A 6,000-nucleotide genomic window follows, 5' to 3' on the forward strand; every position below is an offset into this window, starting at 1 on the left:
GTCTGCTTTTGGGTTCTTTCCTGATACGTGACATATTCTTACACTTAACACTTGACTCTTTCCACAGCAAACGCAATAAGATGTCACGTAGCTGGTCATAAACGCAGAAACTGGTGAAATAAGCTGATAGCAGAAAGAAGAAGCGCGGAGGCCGAATTATATACAAAAGAGCGGCACGGTGCCGGCTCGACGGCTTACGGCCATACCACTCTGATAACGCCCGATCTCGTCCGATCTCGGAAGCCAAGCAGGGTCGGGCCTGGTTAGTACTTGGATGGGAGACCGCCTGGGAATACCAGGTGCTGTAAGCCTTTTATCCCCCCGCCCCAACTATAATCCACAAAGCAAACGTATAGGAAAAACCAGACATACATTTTGGTCAAAGATCACTACAAGCTACTCAATGGCCACCTCTTATGTTTTAGTCTTATTCTGTCACAGCCTCTCGCCCTTGACATCAAAGCGATCGCCCTTGACACCTGCTGACCCCCCCCCCCTTCACCGCGGTACACCAGTTGGCCATCAAAGGAATCGCCGCTCTCCCTTGACATCAAAGCGATCGCCATCACCCTTAAAAAGCCTCCACTGTGAACCAGTCTGCGCTGGAACGTCGCCTTTCATGGACTTCTGCCTGCCCGCCTGCCTACCAGCCACTGAGCGAACTCCTGCTCTACCCCTGAGATCGGTTACTTCCATAAAGACTTGATTTCTTCCCTTACCTGGTTGTCCCGTCTGCTTTTGGGTTCTTTCCTGATACGTGACATATTCTTACACTTAACACTTGACTCTTTCCACAGCAAACGCAATAAGATGTCACGTAGCTGGTCATAAATGCAGAAACTGGTGAAATAAGCTGATAGCAGAAAGAAGAAGCGCGGAGGCCGAATTATATATAAAAGAGCGGCACGGTGCCGGCTCAACGGCTTACGGCCATACCACTCTGATAACGCCCGATCTCGTCCGATCTCGGAAGCCAAGCAGGGTCGGGCCTGGTTAGTACTTGGATGGGAGACCGCCTGGGAATACCAGGTGCTGTAAGCCTTTTATCCCCCCGCCCCAACTATAATCCACAAAGCAAACGTATAGGAAAAACCAGACATACATTTTGGTCAAAGATCACTACAAGCTACTCAATGGCCACCTCTTATGTTTTAGTCTTATTCTGTCACAGCCTCTCGCCCTTGACATCAAAGCGATCGCCCTTGACACCTGCTGACCCCCCCCCCTTCACCGCGGTACACCAGTTGGCCATCAAAGGAATCGCCGCTCTCCCTTGACATCAAAGCGATCGCCATCACCCTTAAAAAGCCTCCACTGTGAACCAGTCTGCGCTGGAACGTCGCCTTTCATGGACTTCTGCCTGCCCGCCTGCCTACCAGCCACTGAGCGAACTCCTGCTCTACCCCTGAGATCGGTTACTTCCATAAAGACTTGATTTCTTCCCTTACCTGGTTGTCCCGTCTGCTTCTGGGTTCTTTCCTGATACGTGACATATTCTTACACTTAACACTTGACTCTTTCCACAGCAAACGCAATAAGATGTCACGTAGCTGAAAGCGTGATGGAGAAGGGGGAGAGAGGAGAATTTGTGGTGGTGGAGAGTCGAGCGGAGAAACGAAAAGAGAGACGAGGTGGAGGGGTCACAGCAATGGGGTTGGTGAAAGAGACGGCGGTCGCAGCGGGAGCGGCGGGGAGGGAGGGGGAAGGGAGAGAGATGGACAGAGACCTGGTGGTTCATGTGGACGTGGAGGGAGAAGACAAAATCTCCATGATGGAGCTTCTGCGTGCGGTTGACAACACGTGTGGGAGAGTATTGGGCTGCAGGTCGAAAAGCGACAAGCGATGGGAGCTCACGATGAGTAACCCGAAAGGGAAAACAAGACTGCTGGACGGCTTCAAGATTGGAAACTCCAGAGTGGTGGCATCGGAAGTTACGAGGGACACCAGGATCGTCTCCTTTTTGAACCTTCCCCTGTATGTCACAGACAATCAAATTGTTACTAAACTGGAGCAGTGGGGCGTGGAGCCGGTGTCTCCTATCAAGCGGAGGAAGTGGGCCGGGACGGACGTTTTTGACGGGACGAGATTCCTCAAAGTCCGTTTCAATGAAGATGTCTCCTCTTTACCTTACAGCACCAAATTTGAGACGCTGGAAGGGATTGAATACTTCAGAGTGTTGCACGATAATCAATCTAAAGTTTGCAGGCTGTGCCTCCAGCCCGGACACATCCTACGGGAGTGCCCGGAGTTCAAGTGCTTCAAGTGCGGGGAGATCGGACACTACGCACGAGAATGCGCAGCCATGCCTGGAGCAGATCCCAAAGAGGAGACAGAGAGGGACACCGGCGAGGGAGTGGAGGACGGGGCAGAAGAGACGGAGACAGGAGATCATCCTGATGGCATTGCGACTGATGGCGAAGCAGAGGGGCCCCAGTCAGCTGCACGCCATGAGATGGAGGAGGAGAGCGAGGTCGAGGAGGAAGAGGAGGAGGAGGAGAAAAGAGGAAGCGGCGGTTTGACTGCGGCCTCTGAGAGGGTGGGGAGGATGCCGACGAGCGTCTCCACTCTGGCGCACGGGTCGCTGAGGGGTCAGGCTGTAACAACATCAGGGGACAGGAGCCGCAGCAACCAGAGGGAGGGCAGTTCGGCCAGCCTTGCGTCCTTGCCTTGCGGGCAGCCGGGGCAGAGAGGGCCTCTACACGGGCAGGGGAGTGAGAGACGACAGCCGAACCCTAAGGCTTCGGAATGGGATGGAGTCAGTAAGGGGAGGGAAGAGGGAACAAGCAGAAAGGGCAAGACTAAGAGGGGTAAATAATAATGGACTGAAAAGGGTGTGCATCATGTTTTTTGTTTGGGGATTATTTTTCTCTGTCTTTCCCACTCACCATGGTCAAAATAGCATCATTCAACGTACGTGGACTACGTGACATGGACAAGTTCACTAAAGCCGTAAAAATGTGTGATGCAGAAATAATCTGTCTCCAAGAAACCCACTGGGACACTGACTGTGAAACTCAGTGCAAGAAAAGGTGGCCTGGATCCTACTTTTCAAGCCATGGGACTCAGCGGGCACGAGGAGTAAGCATCATGGTGAGTAGCCACATTGAGGCTGATGCCACTCTAATAGACAAAGACATTGGGGGGAGGTGGGTTAAAGTGGGCTTTGTTTTTGAAGACACTGTCTACAAATTACTGAACATTTATGCGCCCAACCACGAGGGGGACAGGTCTTCTTTCTTTCGAGAATTGAATATCATAGCTAAAGACTGTGACATCATAGTTGGGGATTTCAATGTCAAGATGAGCAGGCTTGACATTAGCGATAACGGTAGCTATAAACACGACTGTTCCAGAGCGGCCCTGAATCTGTTTATGGCCAAGAATAATTTCTGTGATTTATGGAGAACCAGAAATCCCATAACACGAGAGTACTCGAGAGTACAGCCACAAATGGACACTGTACGGCAAAGTCGGATTGATTTTTGTTTAGTCAAGAAACCGCAGATCGACCTTTTCGATACTGTGCGCTATTGTTTAAATTTCATTAGTGATCATGCCATCCTGCGTGTGGGAATGGGGGGTAAAAGGAGGGGGGGGGGAGGCGTGTGGCACCTTAATGCTAGCCTGCTGAACAGAAGGGATTATGTTGAATGCATCTCTAAATTGATCTCATTTGAATGTTCACAGCCTGAGTTTGGGGAAAATATCATAGAGGGGTGGGAGAAATTAAAAGTGAGAATTAAACAAAAAAGTATTCAGTTTGCGAAAAGATTGAACTTTACAACTAGAGAAAAAGAAAGATCATTAAGAAATACAATTGCTAAATTAAATGCACAACCGGTTGTCAATGTTGAAAGGCTTGTGAATATTCAAAATGAAATAAATGAAATTGAAAGGATAAAATGTGAAGGTGCTATAGTGAGGAGCCGTGCTCAATATGCAGTAGAAGGGGAGAAAAGTACAGCTTTTTTCCTCAACTTGGAAAAAAAAAAACAAAATCAGTGTTATTTGCAAGAAATCAAAAATAAAGAAGGTAAAGTAGTGACCAATTTCGTAGACATTCTGGAAACAGTACAAACTTTTTATAGTGACTTGTTTAAAACTGAGAGTTCAGACATACAAGCTACAAATGACATATTGGAAGAGATGACTGCTAAATTAAATGATGAGGATAAATCAGCGTGTGAACAGGAAATAACTGAGGAAGATATAGAGTGTGCAATAAATCAAATGATGTCAAATAAAAGCCCAGGTAGTGATGGGTTGACGGCAAACTTCTATAAAGCTTTCTGCAACACGCTCAAACCAACACTACTGAAATTGTATAAAACAATGGAAAAAGAACAGAAGGTACCGGAGTCAATGACTCTAGGCTTGATCACTTTAATTTTTAAGAAAGGGGAGAAGGATGACCTAACAAATTATAGGCCCATTACTCTGTTGAACAATGACTACAAAATACTAATGAAAATATTCGCAAACAGAGTCAAACAAATATTACATACAATAATAGAAGCCACCCAGGCTTATAGTGTGCCAGAGAGAGATGTCACTGACACAGTACGCACCATAAGAGATGTGGTGGAGTATTTAAAAGAGACAGATCAAGCAGGTGTCCTTCTGGCCATTGACTTCAATAAAGCCTTTGACCGAGTAGAGCATCAATTTATGTTTAATGTACTGGAGAAGGTAGGTTTTGGAGACAGATTTCTAACTTGGGTAAAATTATTATATAGCAAAGCTACAGGTAAGGTCAAATGCAACGGTGCAACCACTGATGCGTTTCCTCTGGAAAGGTCGGTCAGACAAGGCTGTCCACTATCCTCAATCCTGTACACAATAATAGCAGAGCCACTAGGAATTCTATTAAAACAAGACAAGGGTATTAGAGGTATTGAGTTACCAGGGGGAGGATCCTGTGTCGTCCAGCAATTTGCTGATGACACCACCCTAACAGTAAAGGACATGGCAAGCATAGAGAGAGCAATCGCAGTAATAAACATGTACGGTCGAGCCTCTGGCTCCCGCATAAATGTAGGTAAGTCAGAAATCATGTTCATTAACATGGCTGAGCCTCAGCAGGAGACCACACCTTTTAAAATACAAAGCAAGCATATAAAAATTCTAGGTACCTACATCGGTAAAGATGTAGTGGCAGCTCGTGATCTGTCATGGACGGAAATTATTAATAAAATAGAAAAATGTCTAAATTATTGGAAACTGAGAGACCTAAAACTCAAAGGTAGAGTAGTGGTTCTAAACAACTTAATATTGTCAAAACTAAACTATACATTAGCAGTTATAGAACTACCCTTATGGGTATTAAACAGAATAAATGAAATTATAACCAATTTTTTGTCGAGGGCAAAAGTAAGTAAAATAGCACGAAAAACATTAATAAGTACAGAGACGGAGGACTTCAATTAGTAGATATAGAAAGCAAAAAAAGGGCGTTCAGGATCAAAACTGTGCAAAAATATCTGTGTGACTCCACAGCCCACGGCTGGAAAAGCCTGATGGCTTACTTCATAAACAAGGTATTTCACATAGGCGATTTTGTGCTGCTGATGCAACTAAAGCGACCGATGATGGCGGGGCTTCCAGGTTTCTATAGAGAAGTCCTGTCCGCTCACGCGGAATTTCTAAAGCATATAGACTATGCATGTGACTCGGTAAACGTCATCAGAGAAATGCCAATCTTTCTAAATAAGAAAATTCAAAAGACAGGTAAGCTTCTATGTAATAATGACATGTTAACAGCAGGTTTGGTCCAGTTGAAGGACGTCATGTATGAACTGATGCCGGGTTTTCTCCCCCCCCAAGCCATATATGACAGTATAAAGGAGATAAACTATGAGGCCAAAATTACGGAGACAACAAGCTATTATAACGATTTAAAGGAAAGCATCCCAAAAGAATGGCGGACAACCATAGAGCGGAGAGTGGTACAGAACAGAGAGGGGAAGCTCCCAGCCATGTTGGTGGAGCAAGGAGGAGAGT

General features: G+C 46.3%; 2 non-coding genes across 2 annotated transcripts; both read left to right on the plus strand.

Annotated features, from left to right (window-relative positions):
* Positions 1 to 192: 192 nt before the first annotated feature.
* On the plus strand, positions 193 to 311 carry LOC130125605 (5S ribosomal RNA). The gene has a single exon (XR_008811478.1). It is a non-coding gene; the product is annotated as a 5S ribosomal RNA (ribosomal RNA).
* Positions 312 to 922: 611 nt separating this feature from the next.
* On the plus strand, positions 923 to 1,041 carry LOC130125606 (5S ribosomal RNA). The gene has a single exon (XR_008811479.1). It is a non-coding gene; the product is annotated as a 5S ribosomal RNA (ribosomal RNA).
* The last annotated feature ends 4,959 nt before the right edge of the window (positions 1,042 to 6,000 follow it).

Source organism: Lampris incognitus, chromosome 15 (assembly GCF_029633865.1).
Source record: "Lampris incognitus isolate fLamInc1 chromosome 15, fLamInc1.hap2, whole genome shotgun sequence".
In the NCBI taxonomy this organism is placed as follows: Eukaryota; Metazoa; Chordata; class Actinopteri; order Lampriformes; family Lampridae; genus Lampris; species Lampris incognitus.